The sequence below is a fragment of the Oryctolagus cuniculus genome, chromosome 2 (assembly GCF_051225735.1).
Source record: "Oryctolagus cuniculus isolate XC-2025 breed Fujian yellow rabbit chromosome 2, ASM5122573v1, whole genome shotgun sequence".
NCBI lineage: Eukaryota > Metazoa > Chordata > Mammalia > Lagomorpha > Leporidae > Oryctolagus > Oryctolagus cuniculus.
Genome location: NC_142868.1, coordinates 162,679,656 through 162,705,268, shown reverse-complemented (window position 1 = coordinate 162,705,268; position 25,613 = coordinate 162,679,656). Strand labels below are relative to the sequence as shown.

At 48.5% G+C, this 25,613-nt stretch overlaps 1 long non-coding RNA gene across 3 annotated transcripts; it reads right to left on the bottom strand.

Annotated features, from left to right (window-relative positions):
* Window positions 1-841: 841 nt before the first annotated feature.
* On the bottom strand, window positions 842-25,262 carry LOC108176360 (uncharacterized). Of its 3 annotated transcripts, none has more exons than XR_016230411.1 (3): window positions 24,861-25,262; window positions 8,121-8,272; window positions 842-2,852 (listed from the first exon to the last, which is right to left on the bottom strand). It is a non-coding gene; the product is annotated as an uncharacterized LOC108176360 (long non-coding RNA). The 3 variants fall into 3 exon arrangements; XR_016230410.1 differs by having other exon boundaries at window positions 842-2,857; window positions 8,121-8,275; window positions 24,861-25,260; XR_016230409.1 differs by having other exon boundaries at window positions 8,121-8,275; window positions 24,861-25,257.
* Between the last annotated feature and the right edge of the window lie 351 nt (window positions 25,263-25,613).

Here is a 25,613-nt window from a genome sequence, read left to right as displayed (position 1 = left end):
CTCTCTCTCCTCTCTCTCCCCTCTCTCTCTCCTCTCTCCCCTCTCTCTCTCCTCTCTCCCCTCTCTCTCTCCTCTCTCTCCCCTCTCCCCCTCCTCTCTCTCCTCTCCCCTCTCTCCTCTCTCTCTCCTTTCTCCTCTCTCTCTCCCCTCTCTCTCCTCTCTCTCCTCTCCTCTCTCTCTCCTCTCTCTCCTCTCTTTCCTCTCTCTCTCCTCTCTCTCCTCTCTCTCTCCTCTCTCTCCTCTCTCTCTCCTCTCTTTCCTCTCTCTCTCCTCTCTCTCTCCTCTCTCTCCTTTCTCTCTCCTCTCTCTCTCTCCTCTCTCTCTCCTCTCTCCCCCTCCTCTCTCTCTTCTCTCTCCCCCCTCTCTCTCCTCTCTCTCTCCTCTCTCTCTCCTCTCTTTCCTCTCTCTTCTCTCTTTCCTCTCTCTCCTCTCTCCCCTCTCTCCTCTCTCTCTCCTCTCTCCCCCCTCCTCTCTCCTCTCTCTCTTCTCTCTCTCTCCTCTCTCTCCTCTCTCTCTCTCCTCTCTCTCCTCTCTCTCTCTCCTCTCTCTCCTCTCTCTCTCTCCTCTCTCTCTCTCCTCTCTCTCTCTCCTCTCTCTCTCCTCTCTCCTCTCTCTCACTCACTCACTCACTCTCTCTCCTCTCTCTCTCTCACTCACTCTGCCTCTCCTTCTCTCTGTGTGTAACTCTTTCAAATAAATAAATAAATCTCAAAAAGTAAGTTTAAGTAAATAAGTTAAAACAAAATTATAAAACATTCAAACAATCTGTAAGAGGAGAGGAACTATGGAGAGGAAATGGGGAACAGAGAAAATAAGAGTGGACAACAGAATACAATCAATATAACCAGATGCATAATTGTATTACATGTTAATCAACAAAGTATTTCTATTAAAGGGCAGAAATTACAATAGCTTTTTTTTCTCAAAAAAGCAAGATTCAACTCTGTGCTTCAAAGAGATGCATTTTATTTTATTATTTTTTAAAAGAATTATTTGAAAGACTGAGTTACAGAGAGAGGTGGAGTCAGAGAGAGAGAGAGCTCTTCCATTCCACTGGTTCACTCCCAAAATGACCGCAAAGGCCAGAGCTGCACCAATCTGAAGCCAAGATCCAGGAGCTTCTTCTGGGTCTCCCTTGTGGGTGCAGGGGCCGAAGGACTTAGGCCATCTTCTACTGCTTTCCCAGGCCATAGCAGAGAGCTGGATCAGAAGTGGAGCAGCCGGGACTCAAACCAACGCCCATATGGGATGCAGCGCTGCAGTCTGGAGGCTTTAACCTGCTGTGCCACAGCGCCAGCCCCAAAAGATGCATTTTAAAGAAAAAAGGTCAACTAATAAGAAAGACATAATCATAAGTGCATATGTGCCGAAGAATATTAGAACCTCAAGATACATGAAGCAAAAATTGGCAGCATAAAAGAAGAAATAGAAAATTTTACAATTAGAGCTGGATATTGCAACACCTGCTCACAGCAATCAATAATACAAAGTACAGAAAAACCAGCAGTCATAGAAAATCTGGTAAGTTTCATCAACATCTTATTATTTACAAAATGCTCTACCCAACAACTTAAGAATGCACATTGCCAACTGTACACACCTTGAGAGACCATATGCTAAGTTATAATAAATATAATTAATAAAATCAAGGAATTTAAGTAGCAACAGTATATATCCTCTGATTATAATGTAACTAAATTTGAAATCAAGAAAAAAAAGTTCACCATGAAAAATTCAAACATCAAGAAATTAAATGTACATCTAAACAATCCATGGGGAAAAGAAGATATCAGAGAAAAGTGTTCAATTATTTAAAATATTATGATGGGGCCAGCGCTGTGGCATAGCAGGTAAAGCTGCTGCCTGCAGTGCCAGCATCCCCTATGGGCTCTGGTTTGAGTCCCAGCTGCTCCACTTCCAATCCAGCTCTCTGCTATGGCCTGCGAAGGCAGTGGAAGATGGTCCAAATCCTTGGGTCCAAATCCATGCACCCGTGTGGGAGACTGGGAGGAAGCTCCTGGCTCCTGGCTTCGGATGGGCGCAGCTCCGGCTGTTGCGGCCAGTTGGAGAGTGAACTACCAGAGGGAGGACCTTTCTCTCTGTCTCTTCCTCTCACTGTCTGTAACTCAACCTCTCAAATGAATAAATAAAATCTTTTTTAAACAAAAAGAACACATAAGAATATTTTACAAAACTTTGTACCAATAATCTACAAAATAGATGAAATGGATAAATTCATTTAAAAAATACAAATCATCAATAGAAAATCTGGATCCTAGATCCAACTAATTTCATTGGTAATATTTTTTTTTGGTCAAACACTCAAGAAAGAAAATATACCAAACTTACAAATAATCTTTCAAAAAATAGAGGAGGCTGGAGTACCCACCCCAATTTGGTTTATGGTACCACGAAATTCTAACACCAAAACAGGGCAAAGACTTTATAAAAAGGAACTTCACTTTACAGTCCAGCATCCCTCCTGAACTTAGACGCAAAAATCCTTCACAAGAGGTTGGCAGACTAAATCCAACAGTGTGTGTATAGAGCAGGGTAATTCATCATGGTCAAGAAGGGCGAACCCAGGAACACATGTTAGTTTACTACTTGAAAATTGAACAGTATAATTCACATTAACAAATAAAAGAGAAAATCCATATAATCATTTTAATAGATCCAGAAAAAAATTTTAGAAAATTTAGCATATATTCATAATGAAGAAAAAATTCCCACAGTCCAGCATGGAAAATTCCTTTTCAATATGGTGAAGGCATCTTTAATGACGAAATACTGAACCCTTCTCTGCAAGCTCAGAAGCAAGATAAGGGTGCTCTTGTTACTTCTGTGCAACACTGTACTAAGACAAGAAAAAGAAGTAAACTTTTAAATAGCAAGAAGCCAGAAAATAGAAGTGTTCCATTTGCACATGACATGATTTCTTACATATAAATTTCTAAAGAATCTATAAAACTAATATTAGGACTAATATTTAGCAAGGTTACGTGTTAAAAGATGAATATACAAAAATAATTTTCTATTTTATAAGCTTGTAGCAAGCAATTAGAAAAAAAGACATTAATTTATAAGGATGACAAAATACAAATAAATTTTACAAAAGATGTGTGAGACCTATATACTGAAAATCACAGATTATTTCTGAGATAAATTAAAGAAGATATAAAGAAAGAGATATACAATATTCATGGATTAGAACAGCCCAAATCCCACATTGTCAGGATGTCACTTCTCTGCAAATTTGTCTATATATTCCACTTGAAATTTCAGGTTTTTTTTTTTTTTGGTAGTAATTAACCAGTCAATTATAACATTTACATGGGGGGGGAGGCGGGCAAGCATTTGGCACAGCGATTAAGGCACCACTTGGGATGCCTACATTCCATATTACAGTGCTTGGTTTTGAGTCCTAGCTGTTTCCAATTCCAGCTTCCTGCTAACTTCCACTGTGAGAGGCGACAGGTGAGGCACAAGTGGCTGGGTCCCTACCAGCCACGTGGGAAACCTGTGTTGAGTTCCAGGCTCCTGACTGTGACCTGGCCTGGCTGCTGGGGAGTGAACCTGAGGATAGAAGATCTCTGTCTCTGCCTTTCAAATAAATAAGAAAAATAAAAAATTTCAAAAACGTACATTGAAATACAAACGACCTAGGATTGCCAATACATTTTATAATAAAAAAGGACCAAATTGATAGTCTTACTGGCTTCAAATTTATAATAAAGCTACTGTTATCAAGACAATGTAATGTTAGTGAAAAGACAAATGTATACATCAGCCGGCGCCACGGCTCACTAGGCTAATCCTCTGCCTAGCGGCGCCGGCACACCAGGTTCTAGTCCCGGTCGGGGTGCCGGATTCTGTCCCGGTTGCCCCTCTTCCAGGCCAGCTCTCTGCTGTGGCCCGGGAGTGCAGTGGAGGATGGCCCAGGTGCTTGGGCCCTGCACCCCATGGGAGACCAGGAAAAGCACCTGGCTCCTGGCTCCTGCCATCGGATCAGCGCGGTGCGCCGGCCACAGCGCGCCGGCAGGGGCGGCCATTGGAGGGTGAACCAACGGCAAAGGAAGACCTTTCTCTCTGTCTCTCTCTCTCACTGTCCACTCTGCCTGTCAAAAAAAAAAAAAAAAAAAGACAAATGTTACATCAATAAAACAGAACAAAGGGGTCAGAAACAGATTCACAAATCTATTAGTTGACTTTCAACAAAGAAGCAAGGGCAATTCAATAGTGAAAGGATGGTTTTTCAATAAATGGTACTAGGAAATTATACCTCCACACACCAGAGAGAGAAGGAAGGGAGGGGCGGAAAGACGGCACAGACGGAGGGAGCAGGAAGAAGAGAGAAAGACAGGGAGGAAGGAAGGGAGGAAGAAAGGAAAGAAGGAGAAAGAAATTAAAAAGAAAAGAAGAAAGGATGGGGGGACAAGAGAGAGAAGACAATCTCCCTTTTTAAGAAAAGATTTATGTATTTGAAAGGCAGAGTTACAGAAAGAGAGTAAAAGAGATCTATCTTCTATCTTCTGGTTCACTCCCCAAATGGTTGCAATAGCCAGGGCTGGACCCGGCTGAAGTCAGGAGTCAGGAACTCCATCTGGGTCTCCCACAGGGGTGCAGGGGCCCTAGCACGTGAGCCATCCTCTGCTGCTTCCCAGGCTCATTAGCAGGAAGCTGGATTGAAGCGGAGCAGCTGGGACTTAAACTGGCACCCATCTGGGATGCTGGCATTCATGGGAGGCGGCAGCTCAGCCTACTGTGCCACAAGGCTGGCCCTGACCACCTCCCTTGACTCTTTTTACTTTGAAGTGTGTTCAAAACTAAACAGGATCACAGGCCTGCATATAAATCCTTAGATTACACAATGTCTAGGAAGAAACAAAGGAGAAAACTTTTGGTGACCTTGTGCTTTGGTTTGAGTGTTTGCCCCCTACTCCCCACGTCCCAAACTCATGTTGAAATGTAATTGCCAATGTAAGGGTATTGGGCAGCAGCACCTCTAAGACGTGACAAGGCCGTGTGGGTTTCTTGCCTTTAAGGAGGGGCTTGCGGGAGTGGGTTCCCTCTCTTGCTCTTCTGCCATGGACAGATCAGAGTTCCTTCCTTCTGGAAGATGCACTGCTCAAAGCCAGAGCCCTTGTCAGCACAAACCAGCTGACACCTGGACCTGGGAGCTCTCAGCTTCCAGACTGGGAGAAGTGTCTGTTCCTCACGAAATTCACCAGTCTCAAATATTGTTTGAGCAGCCTCAAATGGACTAAGACAGTCTGAGGAGGCTTTCTTAAGACAATACCAACAATGCAATCCATAGAAAAAAAAATAAGATAAATTAAACTTCATTCAAATTGAGCAGGAAGCAAAATAGTGCTTTAGTGAGAGCTGAAAATTGATGCTTCCATAAAGTCACGTGGCCACCAACAAGCTGCGCCTAGAAAGGTACTGAGGGCCAGCACAGTGCCCTAAAACAGCTCCATTTGCAGGCAGTGCATGAGAGGCAGCGCCTGCAGCCGCGCAGCTGTGTCTCGGGCTAACCCATCACGGGGCGGCCCCCATCCTCCACCAGGACCTGGGAAGGCCTGAGTGCCTGCGCTGTAGCAATGCTGAATGAGCTTTCAACAAATGCAGCGATGCTTCATTGCCAAAGAAAAATGTTATGAAGGAGCTGAGGCCTGGGCCTTCCCTGAAGACTTGCTAGCTCAATCTGGAAGGCTTGTTACTGCTGAGAGCCAGGCTTGTCTGTGTGATTGGTGTCACCCCAGGGGCGCTGCTGCAGTAAATGCAGCCTTAGACCAGCGCCTGCCCAGCAGTCAGGGCCTGTGCTGGACGGGATGGGCAGGCTTTGGGGCTGCAGTTCTGCAGCGTGGGTGCTGGCTTGCAGTCCAGGCCTCTGAGTCTTTCTCTCCTGGGACTAAGCACCTAGCAGGGCTCTACTGTACCCCATCAGTGGCTCTATGGCCCTTCAAGGTCTCCATACAGTGACGTGTGCTTGAGAGAAGGCTTGTGGACGCCATTATTCACACTAGGGATTTATTGGCAACTCAGCACTCCAGAACTCAGACCATTAGATGAGCAGGCTTCCAAAAAGCACTGAAGCTGTTCATGACCACACTGTGGCTAGGAAGACTCGAGAACTGAAGTTCTCATCAGTAGCTTCTCCTTCCCTAGCAACCAAGAGAGAGTTCAACAAGAACAACACCTCGAGAACACTTTCCTCCTGCATTCCCTGTGTGCAGTCACTTATTTTCAAAAGGTCAATTAAAAATCCTCATACACTACATTTCCAGGAAGGCTCCCAGGCCAGCTAGAGAACCAGGAGTGCTGGGCCGAGCTCTCAGTTTGCTGCCTGTTATGGCCTGAACGTATGTGTCCCCCAGAATCCATTTGTTAAAAATCCCAAAGTGACATATTGGATGGTGGGGCCCTGGGCATGGGGGATGGTTGGCTCAGGGGGTGAAGCCCTCACCAAAGGGGTCAATGTCCTTGTGGAAAGATCCCTCACCTCCCGCTGTGTGAAGACTCATGGAGAAGACACTGTGTGCTACTGGACACAGAGCAAGACAGCGCCTTTAACTTGGACTTCCCGGCCTCTAGAGCTGTGAGAAATAAATCTGCACTGTTTGGAAGCCACTCAGTCCATGGCATTTCAGAAGGCAGCCAAACGCACCAGGCCAGCCCTCCTCACACCTGAAGGCCATGCCACACTCTGCCCAGTGGAGGAGACGTTGTGCCTCCATCTCCCTCTGTCTTGCCGGCCAGTGCGGAGTGACTGCTGATTGAATGTCTTCAAGGGTCTCTCTCTGTCCCACCCGACTTCCCTAGGAGACAGATCAAAACCCGAGGCAGCCGCTTCCCCTCTCCTTTCTGAGAGAATCCAGTATGTATGAGGATGTGTCAGAAAGCTCACAAAAAAATGGAACGAAAATTTGGGTGCAAAATATTTTTGAAAACTGTGCAGTTTTTCATAATACACATTACGAAGCTTTTTGAAGACCCCTCATATACGAGGCCTGTGGCTAAGGAAACACAGCCTGCCTTCAGCAGGCAATGCATCTTCGCAAAGGCTCGGCTGAAACCCAGCCCCACCGGGCCTTGGATGCAGACGCCGGATTCCTTCAGGTCCCAGCCTCCCTGCCTCATCGTCACGTTTCCTTGCCCTGGTTTCATGGTTGCGAATCAATCCCTTGCTAAAATCAACCCCTGAGTGCAGGCAGTAGTGCCACTGGCCTTACAAGGTCCCTGACAACAGGTCCTCTAAGGTTCTAATCATTGCAGTCACAATGTCATTCGTTTCTCCAACAGATAGTATCTTGGTGTTGGGCCTCATCTCAAGGGGTTTCTTTTCCAGGAACTCTAGGCCCAGAGCAAGTAACTACCACCTGTGTGTAGCCCCTAGGCTGACCAAAGCCCACTTTACCCTCCTCACAACTCCTCAAGGGCACTCTGCTGCCAACCAATAGAGGGAGGGCCACAGCCCTGCAAAGCAGCCAGGAGCCCAGACACGAGCTGACCATGCGCCTCTCAGCCCCAACTTCTGGCTGGAAGAACCTGCACCCCTAACCTCTCGAGAAGCCCAGGAATTCAGCGATAGCTGCCCGGCAATAAAGCCCTCCCCTCTTCTGCCACCTTCAGTCAGGGAGGGGCTTTCTGTGCAGCAGGCAAGTGGACCGGCTTTGGGAGTTCTACAGCAACTCCTCTAACTGGTCTCGGGGGTGTCCTGTATCACAGCTAAGCAGTGAGAGAATATGGCTCAACCCCAGACTATGCTGTACATGGTCTGACTGCCGTGTGGGGCTGCACAGGGCACCGTGGCCTGGAGGAGCTCACGGAAAGGCTGAGCCAGGCCTGAGGGCCAGGACCATAAGGTGAGACCAGAGAGCATGAACAAAAGCCAGGGTGGAAAAGCGGCGGCCTGGACAAATGCACACACGACCACGCCTGCAGGGGTTGGGAGCCAGGGCCTCTCCAGCGCGTGCTTCTCTTACCTGCACCTGCCCAAAGTCCCACAAACATTTCCATCCCGAGTTCAGCCAGGTAGGGGGATTTCATCCTGCCAAAGACAGGGGCCAGGGGCTTATCTGCCCTGACCCTACCACGACACTTATCCCACTGCGCACCTGCCACTCCTCGGCAGAGACGGGCTCAGGAGGTCAGAGCACTTGCACGGCTGCGTTTGCTGGTGATGTGCTGGTGATGCTCCAGCAGTTTGGCAGAGTTTGGAGGGAAGACGACACCAAGAAGGCTGGGACACTTTGACTCCACAGGACGCCTGCTGCAAGAGCAAAGGAGAGGGGCTGGGCAGTGGGGCAAGAGGGAAGCCTAGCCCCTCAGGGTCATCCCCCAACTCCACGCAGCTGTCCAGAACCTCTGGTAGGTTGGGCCCCTTTGAGAGGGCAGCCGAGTCACGAGGAAGCCCCAGGTGTCTGCAGTGACTGTAGAGTTACAGCCACGGCACAGACAAAGCTGCCAACAGGGCAGCCAGGGGTCCCAGTCCCTACTGCTTGGGACTTACTCCCAGGAGGGCTTTGAGCACCGTAGTTGCCTGGGAATTCAGATTAAGGGAAGGAGCAACCACACCAGGTACAATATTGCAGTCACTTGTCATAGAGTCCCAAGCTTTTGGGGTGCATTACAAACCCATTGTGACCAGGAGGTCGACGCCTAAAAATATGACCCTAATCCATCTACCCAGCTAACTGCTCCCTTGCACAACACACCACGCGCTCCAAGAGGCGAGCATTCTCAGTTCCTCACTGTCCTGTCCTCCACCCAGGCACCCCTTTCCTCCTCTCCCCTCTGTCCTAATCCTACCATCCCCGGCATCCATAAAGCCTTCAGAGGCCACAGGTCCACACCAAGTTCCCCTGGCTGCAGGGCGGGGCTACCCAAGCTGCAGCCCACACTCGACTCAGCACTAGCAGAGCACGAGGGACTAACAGCATTGTTTGAAGAGGATTTAACAGCAGCTTTCTTTTTATTTATTTTTTAAAATATGTACTTATTTGAAAGATAAAGTGAGTATAGGCTGGTGGGGAGGGAGAGAGGAGGGAGGGAAGAAAGGAAGGAGGGAAGGAATATCTTCCATTAGCTGGTTTACTCCCCAAATGGCCACAACAGCCAGGGCTGAGTTGGGCTGAAGCCGGGAGCCTGGAACTCCAGCCAGGTCTCCTACATGGGAGTGGGCACCCCGCACTCCACTACAGGATGCTGGTGTTGCAAGTTCCATCACAAACGGCAGCTTAATCCTCTGCGCCACAACACCAGCCCTCGGAAGTTTGACTTTAAAAGTACTGAAATAATCACAAGGAGCAAAGTATGAAATTTCTCTAAGTTCTTTACTTTCATTGTTTATAGTATTGGTTTTAAGTGTTATTTATTTATTTTTAAATATTTATTTATTTGACAGGCAGAGTCACAGAGAGGCTGAGGCAGAGGAGAAAGGTGGGGAGAGGGAGAGGGAGAGGGAGAGGGAGAGAGAGAAAGAGAGAAAGAGAGAGGTCTTTCATCCACTGGCTCACTCCCCAAATGACCGCAATGGCCGGAACTGGGCTGATCCAATGCCAGGAGCCGGGAGCTTCTTCCAGGTCTCCCACAAGGGTGCAGGGGCCCAGGGATTTGGACCATCTTCCATTGCTTTCCCAGGCCATAGCAGAGAGATGGATTAGAAGTGGAGCAGCTAGGACTCGAACCAGCTCCCACATGGGATGCCGGCACTGCAGGCAGCAGCTTTACCCACTACACCACAGCACCAGCCCCACTAGTATTATTTTGTAATTACAAGGGGAGGGTACCCCATAATACCCATCTTATTTTCAGGGCTTGGTCCCCCAGCTCTGCAGCCAGCCTGGCCCTTCTCTACCACCTCGGGCAGTGACTGCCTGTTCTGCACATCAGGGCCCTTACTCAGGTGTGTCTCACGTATGCTAGTGTCACTGCTTCCTGTCTTACTTCCCGATTAGATTAGAACCTCCTCCCAGGCAGCCTCTAAGCCTCTGCACAAAGGGTGTGATGCCGGAAAAGGTGACAGGACAGCCTCGTGTGTGGTGACAGTGCAGTATATGTCAGCTACTGCTGCTATTACTATTATTATTTTACTTCCTTGCATCACCCCAGAGAAGAGATGGTTACTTTCTTCAAAGACTGGGCATGGGCAGCTGATCAGAGCTTAGTAAGTCCCTGTTAAATTTCATTGCAATGACACAGTAACACTAGTCAAATGGTAGACTAGAGCCAGTGCAATGTCACCACTGGAAGCAGAGTATGCTGGCTTCATGCTTTTGGGTAGATTATGCAACTTGTGGGGAGGAGATGGTCTCTGTGGCCTTGTCTGGAGGGCCCGTGCCACGGGTTTGTCATGAGACTTAAATGGGTTAATAGCTCTATAGTGCTTCAAACTGTGCCTGGTTTAGGGTAATCTCTTAGATAGGTGTCTTAAATAAAAGCATCACCAAATAGAGTGGGGTGAAAATTTATCTTAGAGAAATCATTTTCTAAGTGGTTCCAAGAACTCTGGTACTAGTGTGTTGATTTGAGAAACTGAACTCCCCTTTCCGGCAGTGTCCTTGGCCTGGAAGCACTTGCGGGACTAATTTCACTGACGGTCAACTCTTCTTCCAAACGCATGCAGCCGTTTCTCCGGCAGGATTTGACTAATGACTAATGACTGTCTGTCTGGATCTGTATAGATGCCATTTATTTGAACCTCCTCTCCCTGGGGGTTACAGATGCTGTGATGTGACCTCCAGGACTGTTGGGAGTGTGGCCAGTTGCCAGCCCTCTCCAGAAACCTGTCCCCCAGCTGGAAGGAGTGCTAGCACCAGCCACGTCCAGTGACTGGCTGATGTGCAGCTCAGAGGTTCGTTCCCCACACCTCAACCTGGGACAACCCTGGAGGTCATCCTGACCTCAGAGCTTCCTAGGGGGGCAGCTGCGGTTTTCAGCGAGTCCAGGGGTGGTCCAGCTTCTCCCTCTGCCCCACCTTGCCTTCCCCCTTTTCCTCCCAGGTGTCAATCCCAGGAATTCGACCTGGTAAACATCCAGCATGCTCCTCTCCATTTCAAAGTCCAATGCCAAGGAACCCAGACTTCAGCACCACTTCAGGTGGACAAGTTTATTTGTTTCATTAATTCTAATTTGACCCCTAATTTGCAATCACCTGCCTGGGACCATCTGTTCGCAACTTTAACTACTAAAAAATGTTATTATTAGTAGCAGTGCCTATTACTTTCACAATATTCCAGTTTGAACAAATTCTTTAGCTACCCTAGCTGCAAACAGCCCTCAGCCTGGAAGAATAAGGTTGTGTTGACACAGTCTGTATTCTGGAGCCCCACCGTGAGCAAAACTTTGGATTCTCAACTGCCCTGCAGGGCTCTCTCTCCATTGGTCCCACCCTCTCCTCCCTGAAACACCCGAGCAGCCCTAGGATGCCTCACTCTCAGCAGCCACACTGCTGCCAACCATGACGCTCAACCCCCTGCCCAGGTGGCTCAGCCATGGGGTAGATGGCCTCCTTGCTCCCTAGAGCTATGGCTCCCTCCGCACTGCAGCTCCCAGGTAGCAGCAGGCCAGCTTCACCATGGCCACAGACCCAGATGGCCCCAGGAGGCCCCACAGACGCCCAGCCCAGAGCAGGCCTTCAGTCTCTAAAGGTCAGAGCTTGATGTATTTCCCCCATTCCCATCCCATAAAGTAACATGTCCTCTTTGTCTCCGACCCATTCTGTTGGCTGGCTGGCATGCTGAGTAGTGGCCCCTACGTGGGCACACTGACTCATTTTACCCACAAAGCTCTTCCCATCTCAGGATTACACACAGCCCATCAAGGTGGCTGCCTCCAACTGGGGTCGAATACCAGCCTCCAAACTACACTACCTGCAAGCTTTATTCCTCCCTAATCCCAGTGGCTCAAGTTCTTTTTCCAGAAGTTTCCTCACTCACCACATAAGCAAATTGACCCAAACAGATGTGAGGAAATCGAAATCTAACTCCACATAAACCAGGTATGTACACAGGCAGTCCTTGCTTAGCACATAGCACAGGGCCATAAAAAGGGCTGTGTAAACTGAAACCACGCAGAGCGATCTTAATAATCAAGGGGGAAAATTACAATTGTTCTGCGCCCTTTAAAATTTTTTGTCAAAACATTAAAAACTCTTACTGTTGGTTATAAATGCAAAGGGAAATGAAAAATTAGTAAAACTAATATTTATTTATTACACTGCAATTTAAAACATTAGAAACATTGAGAACTATAGTATTTTATTTCTTGGTTAAAAAAAAACTTATCAAAAGTAGTCTGGGGACCAGTGGTGTGGCGAGGCGGGTAAAGCTGCCACCTGCAGTGCCGGCATCCCATATGGGCGCCGGTTCAAGTCCTGGCTGCTCCACTTCCAATCCAGTTCTCTGCTGTGGCCTGGGAAAACAGTAGAAGATGGCCTAAGTCCTTGGGCCCCTGCACCCGTGTAGGAGACTTGGAAGAACCTCCTGGCTCCTGGCTTCGGATCAGCCCAGCTCAGGCCATTGTGGCCATTTGGGGAGTGAACCAGCAGATGAAAGACACCCCGCCCCCCTCTGCCTCTGCCTTTCTGTAGCTCTGCCTTTCAAATAAATAAATAAATCTTTTAAAAAAAAAAGTTTGAACAGCCCTTGCCTCTTTCTTCTCATCGCATAATTAGGACACAGAGCTTACACGTTTTCTATGCCTTGGTGAACTGTTAGACTCCTAAGATTAGATCAGCTGCCAACATTTTATTTTTTGCTCTTACAATGTCATAACCTATCACTGAGAATTCCTTGAAGGTGAGATTCTTTCCTGCTGGTGCCACCTCTTCTGGGACACCGTTTCCTTGGAATCCAGGCACACATATCACAGCAGCACCATTATCTGTGCTAGAAGCTTCTCCAGTACCTTGCCATCAATTAACTCATGCTCAATCCTGAAATGAGGAAATCAGCCTTGGCTGTCAGTAAAAGGTTCTTCTTCGTCTCCTTATAATCATCATTTTCTTTTGATGTGGCAACTAACTTCAGTGCTTTGGCCTGAATGCTAGCCAAACTAATCAGGATTTTGAAATAGTCTTCAGTCCAGATGGGAGAAAACACTCCATTTCAACCATAAGAGCTTTCTGTTCCTAGTGCAACTGAAACTAAAAGACGACGGAGAGGATTTTCCTTGTGTTTTACACTCATTGGACTCTTCTGATACACCAGGGCTTCATGCAGACCATGCTTCTGCCTATCTTTGCACCGGTGCTGCCATTTCCAAGCCTTCTAGTCACCCGCAGGCCCAGCATTATTGCTGGTTCCTTGCTGCTCTTTTATCTTTGTGAGCTCACCTCTATCCACTGTCCATGTTTATGAAACATCACATGGGAGACAAGAAGGCAGCACAACTCCACGCTTTGCTGTCTGTGCATGAACTGAGTATCTCTCACACGTGCAGGACCTGTCCCAGACTTTGAATGGAGTGATGTTATTGGCCACATCATATGTGCACCTGCCGTTTATGTAGTGATTTGTGGACTGACAGTGAAGTAAGGGGTAAACAACACATACCTTCCATTTCCAGCACGGTCTGTACTTGAGCTGTTGATGGTGAATATCCTGTGGTGACGGACATTTGAGCCAGGCTGTTGCGGGACTAGAGACTACTTAACTAAATCAAAGCTGTGCCAGGCCCAGCAAGGACTGCTTTACTCACATGGCTTTCAACATTACAGATATTTCTGAGCACATCTGTAGCACAGAACTCTGGCTCTTCTTGTGTCTGAGAGGTTGCATGTGAGCAGCGTGGCCAACGGCTTGTGAGTAGAAGTTAAGTACATCAAAGCACATGCTGGCCAGGTGGTTCTGACACAGCCCCTGAAGGCACCTGATGAGGCGAATGCTCCGTTAGCCTGGGTCCCTGAGCCACTAAGATGAGCAGAGGCCCCTACTGAGATGCCTGGCCATGTAACCCAAGCAAGAAGGAAAAAGTAGACCTTTGTTTTAAGACACTGAGACCTTGGGGCTATTTGCTTCTGAAACATAACAGCCCATTCCGATTGGTGCAAACTATAATTAGGAGAGAATCAAAGAAAGGAGGATGGTGAGACAGATTTCAGAACCTAGAAATTGGCAGCTGAGGGTCTAAAGGGTTCCGAGTTGGTGGGGGCAAGTATAGAAAAACAACCAGGGGCCGGCACCGCGGCTCACTAGGCTAATCCTCCGCCTGCGTCGCTGGCACCCGGGGTTCTAGTCCCGGTCGGGGCGCTGGATTCTGTCCCGGTTGCTCCTCTTCCAGTCTAGCTCTCTGCTGTGGCCTGGGAAGGCAGTGGAGGATGGCCCAGGTCCTTGGGCCCTGCACCCCATGGGAGATCAGGAGGAAGCACCTGGCTCCTGCCTTCAGATTGGCACAGTGTGCCAGCTGCAACGTGCTCAGCCATGGCGGCCATTTGGGGGGTGAACCTACGGAAAAGGAAGACCTTTCTCTCTGTCTCTCTCTCTCTCACTGTCTAACTCTGCCTGTCCAAAAAAAAAAAAAAAAAGAGAGAGAGAGAGAGAAATAAAGAGAGAGAACCAGGGGCACGTACTTGAAGTAGACAGAAAATCTTTATGTGATCTTTTAAAAGCACAAATACAGAAAATAGATGCACAGCTTAATAAGAATTATTTAAGCACTCTAGAACCTTTACCAAGTCAAGAACCAGCCTCAGCCAGCACCCAAGAAACCCCACTTGTGCCCCATCCCACTGCCCCCGCCCCCACCAGCCCCCACCCTCCTCACCTGCCTCTTGTGATAATACCCTGCTTCCTTTCTGATGGTGCTATCAGTCCTCACGGGCAGCCCTCGATGCTGTAGTCTGTTTTACTTTTTAAATATTTTCAAGTCTCTTTAATGTACAGACTTCCCTTCTACCCTGCTCCTTTCCCCTTGTGAATTTATTTGTTGAAGGAACTGGGTCATTTGCAAGGTTTCCCACAGCATGGATTTTGCTGCTTGGATTCCCATTATGTCGTCCATGTGCTTCCTGCATTTCCTGTCAATTGCCTGTTGGGTCTATAGGCTTGACCCAGTTTTGCTTTGATTATTTTTGGCAAGACATCAGCATAGATGGTAGTGTATTTGTTCACTAAAACATACATAATCATCCACAAAATGATGTTTTTGTTGAGTTTATGAGCAGCCATATATGTTCAACTCTATCCATTTATTCATGTGGGGTTTCATAATGATGAGTTTTAAAAAAATTTATTTATTTATTTGAAAGGCAGAGTTACAGAGAGAGAAGGAGAGACAGACAGACACACATACAAGCAAACACACACACAGAGAGAGAGACAGAGAGAGAGAGAGACAGAGAGAGATCTTCTATCTGCTGGCTGACTCCTCAAATGGCTGCAACAGCCAGAGCTGGGCCAGAACAAAGCCAGGAGCCCAGAACTCCAGCCAAGTCTCCCACACGAGTGCAGGGGCCCAAAGAGTTGGGCCATCTTCTGCTGCTTTCCCAAGCATGTTGGCAGGGTGCTGGACCAGAAATGGAGCAGCTGGCATTCAAACTGACGGCAGCACGGGAGGTGATAGCTTAATTGACTGAGCCATTATGCTAGCCCCTAGAATAGCGAGATACTAACCCAAGTATCCCTTATTCTACTATGTGGTCACTGGTGACGCAGTTCAAACAGAAAAATCAGAGTAAATGCTTGCATATTTGTTTTCTCTGATCTTAAAGTTCAGTCACATCCAGATAAATTAACAAGGCCTGAATTCAGCAAAACTGTCAAGGCCAAGCTGGCCTCCATCAGCCCAGCCTTCTCTTGCTAGGTCCTTTGTCTCCCTGAGAGCTCACCTGTTGTGGGGTGGCCCCTGGCTAGGCTGGGTCCAGGTTCTTCTCTTGTCAGAAGAACTTCAAGGAGGAGAAGCAAGATAGAGGTTAGCAGAGAAGCAAAGCAAGACTTGCTTACACCCAAAGAAAAAGTGCACATTCAGAAGGCAGTGTGGGCACACTCAGGAGAGAGAGCTCCAAGCCACTAGGACTGGGGCCATCCTTTTATACAATTTGGAGGCACAGGAAGTGGTATGGGGGGCGGGGCTTAATTGAACAGTCTAAGGGAGATGGGCTTGAGTGCCATTCTCATTTCTTTGCCTTTCTGGAAATCTCAGAAGTGTCATAGTGTCACGTGTATGATGGCAGTGGGACTGTCAGCCACAGTCATTTCATGATAAGTACATTATAATGATCTAAACGCCACTGTGAGGGCACAGCCCGCAGACATACTGGCTGTTTCTAGCTGGTGCTGGTTCTAAGTTGCAATACCGTGGAAGTTGGCTTTTCCGCTACTTGGAAGGTGGGAGGGGGCTTGGAGGGGTGCAGGGAGGAGAAGTGGTTTGAACAGCATGGGCTGGACTGCGTGCAGGGTTGGCCAGGGTTGTCAGGCAGGCTGGCCAGGGCTGGCGAACCTCGGTTCCTCCCTGCTACATCATCCCCAAGGCCAGTGCCTGCTCGGGTTTTCTCTTCACCTCCCACCCAGCAGAGCCCACCTTAGGAAGGGGAAGTCCTCACTGTCTCCCACCTTAGAATGTACATTGTGTTCATCACCCATCTCTCACTTGATCCTCTGGGGTTGAAAACAAATAGCCTCAAGCCCAAACCGTCACTGCAGTCATGTCTTGTGGCCAACACGGAGCGTATTTGCTTATTGGTTTGCTTTGTCTTTAAGCTCAACAAGACTGTATGTATGTAGAGGGCATAAGCTGTTCAGTCAGACCACAGCCCATCACCTCCTGTGGTACAAGTGTTACCCCTGCCCTGTGTTCCCAGGGCCCCTGCCTGTGTCTTCTCTGTCTTACAGCAATCTGACACGTAGGTGTCACTAGCCCATTCTGCACATGAATGACCACGAATTAGAGAACTGCTGTGAATGGCCTGTGTGAGGCACCATGGACGTGACCATACCCTGAGCACTCTGGGAAGGAGACCACAAGGCCAAAGCAGAGGCCACACCAGGAAGAACATACCGGCCACAGGGGCCTCTGCAGCCAGCCGGGTACAAACTAAAACCCACGCTCCATTTGCTTCCCTGCTACAGACACAGTTCAAGGAGTCAAAAGGCCTAAGATAATTCTGGGGGGAGGCGGAGGGAGGGTGTGTGTGTGTGTGTCTGTGTGTGTGTGTGTGTATGGTCTGTTTGCATTACACCATCAGGCAAAGAGAGGCACAGAAAGACTTGTCCCAAGTGGCAGGGCTGGAGAAACACAAATCCAGTGCCAATAGCTGGAAACACAAGTATTTGGTTTCATTAAACTTCTTTTTTAAAAAACATGTCTTCTTTCCATTTCTCAGGGCAATCCAAGAGAAGAGACAGAGAGGGAAAGAGACAGGGGAGGGATGAGGGTGGGAGGCGGGCTGCAAGAGGGCACGTCTGGAGGAACCTGCTCTCGGTGAGTGTCTCAGCCAGCCCAGGAGGTCAGCAGGCCTGCCACTGGTGTCCTCTGCTAGTCCCAATGACTTGCTAATCTAGGCTGGGAAAACAGAGGGCAGCAACAAAGTTTGTTTTTGAAAAACCAAGTGCAAATGAACAAACAGTCAAATCTGAGTCCCCCATCCTCCCACCCCCCCGACAAAACGATTTGACTTCTGTGTTCTCCCATGGTCCTTTCAACAACAGCTGCTGGCTTTGTTCCTCCCCACCACAATGCTGGTTCCTGGCTGCCCAAGGCAGAGGCCACATCGACAGAAGCGGAGGAAGGTAGATTAAGAATACAGGTTCTAGGGGCAGGTGTTATGGCACAGTAGGTTAGGATGCCACTGGAGATGCTACCAGAGTGCCCGGGGTTGAGTCCCACCGCCACTTTCAATTCTGCTTCCTGCTAATGCTCCTGGGAGACAGCAGATGATGTTCCAAGTACTCGGGTTCTTGCCAGCCATGTAGGAGACCAGGGCAGAGTTCCTAGCTCCTATCTTTGGCCTGTCCCAGCCCTGGCTGATGTGGGCATTTGGGGAATAAACCAGCAGACAGAAGATCTTTCTTTCTCCCCCTCTTTCTCTGTCACTCTGCTTTTCAAATAAATAAATCTGTTATTATTATTTTTTCTAAGATTGCAGGTTTCAGTCAGACAATCTGGGTTTTCAGGTTACAATCCCAGCTCTGGCCCTTGCTGACGGGGAAATTCTCTGTGCCTCAGGTTCCTCACCTACAAAATGGAGAAATCATAGTACTCCATGGAGTGGAAAAAAAAAAAAAAAAAAGATTCAACAAGGGGCCGGCACTGTGGCATAATAGGCTAAGTCTGCCTGCAGCACCAGCATCCCATCTAGGTGCTGGTTCGAGTCCCGGCTGCTCCACTTCCAATCCAGCTCTCTGCTATGGCCTGGGAAAGCAGTGGAAGATGGCCCAAGTGCTTGGGCCCCTGCACCTTCATGGGAGACCTGGAAAAAGCTTCTGGCTCCTGGTTTCTGATCAGCCCGGCTTTGGCTGTTGTAGCCATTTGGGGAGTGGACAAGCAGATGGAAGACCTCTCTTTCTGTATCTCCCTCTCTCTGTAACTCTGCTTCTCAATAAATAAATAAATCTCAATAAATAAATTAAAAGGAAAAATGCATAGTGCAGTGCTTCATGTGTGATGTTTAGTAAATGTTTGGTGCTATTCCATTATTTTTAGAGTTCTTAGTCTTTGCCTTTGTCCAATTATATCCTACTTCTTCTTTTTTTAAAAGATTTATTTATTTTATTTGAAAGTCAGAGTTGCACAGAGAAAGGAGAAGCAGAGAGAGAGAGAGAGAGGTCCTCCATCAGAAGGTTCACTCCCTAGATGGCCACAATGGCCAGAACTGCGCCAGTCCAAAGCCAGGAGCCAGGAGCTTCCTCCAGGTCTCCCACGTGGGTGCAGGGGCCCAAGGACGTGGGCCATCTTCTACTGCTCCCCAGGCCACAGCAGAGAGCTGGATTGGAAGTGGAGCAGTCAGGTCTCAAACCGGCGCCCATATGGGATGCTGGCTCTTCCAGCAAGGGCATTAACCCACTGCGCCACAGCACCGGTCCCCGTATCCTACTTCTTGACAGTCCTACTGGATTTCTTCAAATAAATTGATCTTGCTCCAAAAAACAAAAGCATGCATTTTTCTGCAGAGAATTTCGCACTCTGTCCACCCAGGCCCTCCTTCCCAGTTAGTTTCTGCACAGCTCCCTGGATGCTGCACCCTGACCCTCACCAACACACTTGCCTACATTGCCCTCTCATTCACCTCCATCCACCCAAAGCTACCTCAAGACCTTCTTTCTTTCTTTCTTTCTTTCTTTCTTTCTTTCTTTCTTTCTTTCTTTCTTTCTTTCTTTCTTTCTTTCTTTCTTTCTCTTTCTTTCTCTTTCTTTTCTTTTCTTTTCTTTTCTTTTCTTTTTTTTGACAGGAAGAGTGGACAGTGAGAGAGACAGAGACAGAGAGAAAGGTCTTCCTTTGCCGTTGGTTCACCCTCCAATGGCCGCTGTGGCCGGCGCACCACGCTGATCCAAAGGCAGGAGCCAGGTGCTTCTCCTGGTCTCCCATGTGGGTGCAGGGCCCAAGGACTTGGGCCATCCTCCACTGCACTCCCTGGCCATAGCAGAGAGCTGGCCTGGAAGAGGGGCAACCGGGACAGAATCTGGTGCCCCGACCGGGACTAGAACTTGGTGTGCCGGTGCCGCAAGGCAGAGGATTAGCCTAGTGAGCCACGGCGCCAGCAAGATTTACTTTCAACAGAATGTTTTCAGTTTCAATTCTACCAACTCCAGTTCAAACACAAAGAAAGCAAATGAATTAACCACAAGGTTGAAAAGCCCAGGGGTCTGGCTTCAGGCTTGGCTTGACTCAGGGTTCACATGAAGTCATTAGGACCTGTTTTCAGCCCTTGGTCTCATTTCCTCCCACTGGCTCCACTGTTACAGACTCTACACTCCTAGTGGCAAGAGGTTTGCACATAAAATGAACTCTAGGTCCAGGCCCGGTGAGCCGGAGAACTTCCCTCTTTCCTAGTAACCCCTGCAGACCTGACGTGTGTTCTGCGGTGTTCTGGGTCACACGCCTGCCCCGGGATGAAGCAACGTGGTGCTCCCACCTGCAGCCTCACCTGCAGTTCATGGGCTGATGGAGAAGACGGGGAGCTCCCTGGAAAGGAGGCAGGGTAGTTCCCCAAATAAGGGATAATGGACACAGGGGGTCAAAGTATCCACCACACTCATCTTCCCCAATACCAAAGCCCCCGAACCCCGGAGTCCTGACACGATTCCTCGTGACGCCATGATATTGTGTGTTCTGTGAAACCCCTTCCACATGGAGCCGCTCCTGCATCCTTCATTTGGCAGTGAACTTCGCACTGCCTTCTCCCACGGCACCGGTCTGTCCTTTTACTGAAACTAAACTTCTCACATGTGTGTGCTTTACCTCTCTTACACATTGTAAACTCCTCCCGGGCAGCAAACAAGGACACCTTGTATGTAATAAGGGCTGCTAACAGGCTGTTGATTGAATATTTCTTCTCTTATACTGACCATTGGTTGAGTTTATAGTAGGTGCTACATAATCTTAGAGCCCTCAAGTTTAGCAGGAGCACTAAATTTGGACAGGCCCTTATAATCTAATGCAGCGCCCTATGTTATAGGCATTAAAAACAAAGGCCCAGAGTAATGAAGTGCTTAAGTAAGCAGGTTAGCATGGAACATAGTTAGTTCTTTGTAGGTTCATGGATTCATTGTCAATTCAGTGACTTTTCCACTGAATCCTTCTGTAAGATCAGGAACAAGGCAAGGATGCCCACTCCTGCCACTCCTATTCAACATAGCACTAGAAATCCTAATCAGAGCAATCAGGCAAGAAAAAAGAAATAAAAATCATGCAAATCAGAAAGAAAGAAAATTATCTCAGTCCATGGGCAACATGCTCTTATACATGGAAAACCTAAAGATTCTACACACAAAAACTTAGGACTAATAAACCAATTCACCAAAATTACAGGATACAAAATCAGTATGCAAAAATCTGTTACATTTTCACACTGTAACAATAAATGCTCCAAAAATAAATTAAGAAAATAATCCCATTTACAACAGCATAAAAAAGAATAGAATACTGAGGAGTAAGATGAGAGATTGTACAGTGAAATGTTCAAAGTATTGTTGAAAGACATGAACTACAACACAAACAAACACATCTTGTTCATGGATTAAAAGACTTAGCTTTACTTAGCTTCAGCCTATACAACTCAAAGTGACCTACATACTCCATGCAATTCTTATAAAAATCCCAATGGCATTTTTGGGTGAAGAAATAGAAAAAACAATCCTAAAACTCACACACAACCAAAAAGAATCCTGAATAGCCAAAACAACCTTGAGAAAGAAGACCAAAGCTGTAGGCCTCATATTTCCTTGTTTCAAAATGTAAAGCAACAAGAAAAAAAACCAATGATATGGTACTGGGACAAGGACAGACATAGACCAGTGGGACAGAACAGAGACCCCAGACATAAACCCATGTGTAGACAGGCAACTGGTCTTCAACAAGGGTGCCACGCCCACACAATAGCAAAAAGATTATACAGTAGGTGTTGGATAACTGGATGCCCACATGCAAAATAAACGGGACCCTTATGTTACATTATGAATTAAATAATTACACAGAAGATTTGAAACTGTTAGAACAAAACATAAGGAAAAATCTTCATGGCATTGGACATGGCAGTGATTTTTTGGATATGATACCAAAAGCACAGACAACGAAAATAAAAACAGACAAGTGAGACTGCATCAAACTACAAAGCTGCACAGCAGAGTGGAAAGGTAACCCAAGGACTGGGACAAGTATTTTCAAATTATATGCCTGATAAGGGCTTAATATCCTAAATATGAGTAAATAAGGAGATCCTGCAACTCAGTAACAACAAAAATAAAAATAATGTGACTTCAAAATGGGCAAAGGAGCTCAACAGACATATAAATGAGAGAAGACATCTAAACGTGTAAAGATACTCAATACCACCAATCATCAGGGAAATGCAAATAAAAACCACAAAGAGATATACCTGCTGGAGTGGCCCTAATAATAATAACAATAATAATAATAATGAATCTAGTAAATAATAAGTGCTGGTGAGATGGAGGAGAAATGAAAATGCTTTACCACAGTTCATGGGAATGCAAAATGGTACAGTTGTGTGGGATATGGCATGGAGTCTCCTCAAAAAAATTAAAAATAGTATTATATGATCCAGCAATCCCCCTTCTAAGTATACTGCCACAGAACTGATGTCAGGATCTCCAGGAGATATTTGCACTCCCAAGTTCACTGCAGCATTGTTCATAATAGGCAAGGCGGAGACAATTTAAATGCCCATAGATACATGGCTAAAGGAGATACGGTACATCCTACAGTGGAATACTACTCCATCTTTTAAAAAGAAGGAAATCCTGTCATATGTTATGCCACAATGTGAATGAACCTTGAAGATGTTATTAGGTGAAATAAACCAGTCAGGGGCTAGCAGTGTGGTGCAGCGGGCTAAGCTGCCACCCGTGACACTGGCGTCTCCATATCAGAGCAATGGTTTGACTTGTGGCTGCTGCACTTCCTATCCAGCTCCCTGCTAATGTGCCTGGGAAAGCAGCAGCAGATGGCCCAAGTGCCTGAGCCCCTGTCACCCACATGGGAAACCTGGATGGAGTTCCAGGCTCCTGGCTACAGCCTGACCCACATCTGGCTGTCCTGGCCATTTGGGAAGTGAACCAGTAGATGGAAAATCTCTCTCTCTCTCTCTCTCTCTCTCTCTCTGTCTCACCCTCTCTGTCAGTCTACCTTTCAAACCAATCAGTCTTTAAGAAGAAATATGCCAGTCTCAGAAGATTAATACTGCATGATTCCACTCATATGAGGTACCCAAGTAGTCAAATTTTTAGAAGCAGAGAGTGGTTGCCAGGGGCTGGGAGGGAGGTGGGAGGAGTTTAATGGGTGTAGAGTTTCTGCACACCAGATGAGAAAGTTCTAGGTATATGCTGCACGATATTGTGCATACGATTCACAATACGGCACTGGACACTTAAGTTGTAACATTTTTACCACAACAATAATAAGTTGTCAGTGGTTAAAATGTCTTATATCTACTAGTGCCATTTAGGATCTCAGGCTTTAGGAATCAGGGATGTTTTGGGGTCAAGGAATTGTCCCCCGACTCCTCTAGGCACTCAGACCTCCCCCTGAGCCTCATACCCTAACAGCTGACACGCACTCTGCACCTCTGGTCAAGCATCACTGGGGTTCTCCCTCGTCTGCCAGCGGGGGAGCCTGTGAGCTGGCCCCAGATTACAGCCCCTTTGAGCCCAGCGCAGGAGACAGTATAGCCCTTAAACCAATAAACAAACAAATGAAAACCCTATCTTGTCATGCTTCAGGGAACAGAGATAAAAGCAGGACAAGTCCTTAGGAGAATGACAGAAATCTACTAAATTAGAGAAATGCCCAACGTGTTAAACCAGTTCGGACACTTATAGACAGCTTTGGCTGTTACTTGCTGGGATTACACAGCCAAGCTCCTTTCCATCTGGAGAGAAATCTCTCCCAGGTCCTAGACTCCTCTCGGCGACCAGACAGGGTGCTGGATCCCAACCCAAGCTAAGCTCTGGGCAGGGGCCAAGGGGAGCCTGCCTCAATGGGTTCCCAGGCCAAAAGCCCCAGGACACTGGCCAGGCCTCAGCCCAGGGAGAGGTGAGACTTCAAGCTTTCTTCAGGCCTTAGTCCTCCTTCTTGAAGGGAGGGGTCCCTAGGAGCCAGACCCCAACCACCCACCAACCCTGCCTTCCACTGGGGGCTTTGGGTGGGGCTGGGGCAAGAAATGGAGGCACAGCCTTTATTTTCCTGGAGAAAGAGGGAAACCATAGCACAGTTGAAAGGATCCTGTCAGGAGACCCCAGATCTGATCCCCCTTTGGCCATTTTGCCGCATATCCCCAGGCACCCTCTCACTTGTGGCTGTCCTAACCTTAGGAGGCCGTCAGGTTGGATAGGGCCCTCCCTGCGTGAGGTTAGCTGGCCTGAGTTCTGATGAGACGCTGCCACCTGTGGCTCGAAACACCAGCAGCCAGACACCCAAGTTCCTCAGTGGACGCTTCAGGCCGAATCCCCACTGTTGCACGTGCTATGGGGCCACCCTCTGGAGCCTGGCTCTGCCCCATCCTCCCATCTGTAGGGCTGTTGTGAGGAGGTGAGTCAGGCGCTCTCTGAACAGAGCCTGGCGCGCGGGGGAAGTGCAGTGAAGCCGGCTGTCCTCAGTCTTGGGGCACGGGGTTCCACCAAGTGCAGCCTGGCGCGCGGGGGAAGTGCAGTGAAGCCGGCTGTCCTCAGTCTTGGGGCACGGGGTTCCACCAAGTGCTCGGATCTCCATCTGAGCTCGCAAAAGGCCCAGCGTGTGGCTCCGAGACCTTCCTCTCCGGCAAAGCTGAGTCCCCCGGACCCGGGGCCAGGGATGTTCTCGCCCTCACTCTCAAAGGTGAGACTCGGCTGCCCGGCCTGGCGAATGGACGCCCCTCTCCACCCTGGCTCCAGAGGGCGGCTGGGAACGAGCAGCTGACCGTGACCGGCGGCGTGCGCCACCTTTGCCCCAGGCGCCGGCAGGCCGGATGTGGCCTCCTTTCACAGCGGCCTCTGCCAGGCGCGGCTTCATTACCCTGGGTGCATTTCAGGCTTCTCACTGTCATCAGCTTCTCACTTTCAGCTGCTGGATCAGGGGCAGGATCCTTCCGCCCCACTGCTGGGTGTTTGTTTCACACCGACCTGGACTGTCGCGGGGTGGGGGTTGAGGGAACCCTGCTCAGACCCACCCCCACCCCATCCCCCACCCCCTACACCAGCCCTCACCTCTCAAAGCTGGAAGCCGACTCACTTCTGGCAAATGAGGTGGGCAGGGCCAGGTCCTCGGTGTCCAGCCCGTGCCGGGCGCAGCAGGAGCTGGACTGAAGAACCAGACCTGCGCGGCAGCACCCGGAGACAGGGGAGGGGAGAGGAAAATGATGGAGGAGGACAGAGCAAGGTTTGCGGAAACTCCGCGTGTACGAAATCTGTACTTTCTGCCTGCTTCTCCGGAGTGCCCCTCCTGCCCGCGGTCTCTTCTCCTCTCCTCCTGAGGCCGGCAGGGGGCTGAGCCGCGGATTCTGCTCCCCCCATAACCAGGTCAGAAAACTTCCTCGTGTTCCATTAAAGTCGCTAGAAGGGGTGTGGAGGAAATTGCTGCTTTGAATAAACAATTCTTTCAGCAAAGAGCTCGAGAGAGAGACGAGTCCTTCCAGGGGGAGGGACAGCTGGCAGCTGGTCCCTTACCCTCCCTGCTGTCCTCCCTGCCCCCAAGTGCTCAGGTCTGCCTGCCTGCCTGCCCAGGTGAGGGCGGCACCCTGTCTGTCCCCACTGGCAGAGCTGAGACAGGATGGAATTCTCCAAAAATAACCCCACGGAAAAATCAACGAAATGAACAAAGAGAACAGAAGTGGCCGGACAAGAGAGGTGCTTACTGAGTGCAGGAACCTGGTCCTAAAGCAACCAAAGTCTTGTCTCCAACAGGCCACCAGGGGCTGGGTGGTCTCGGCCCATTGCCCAGCCCTGCTCTGCTTTGTGATA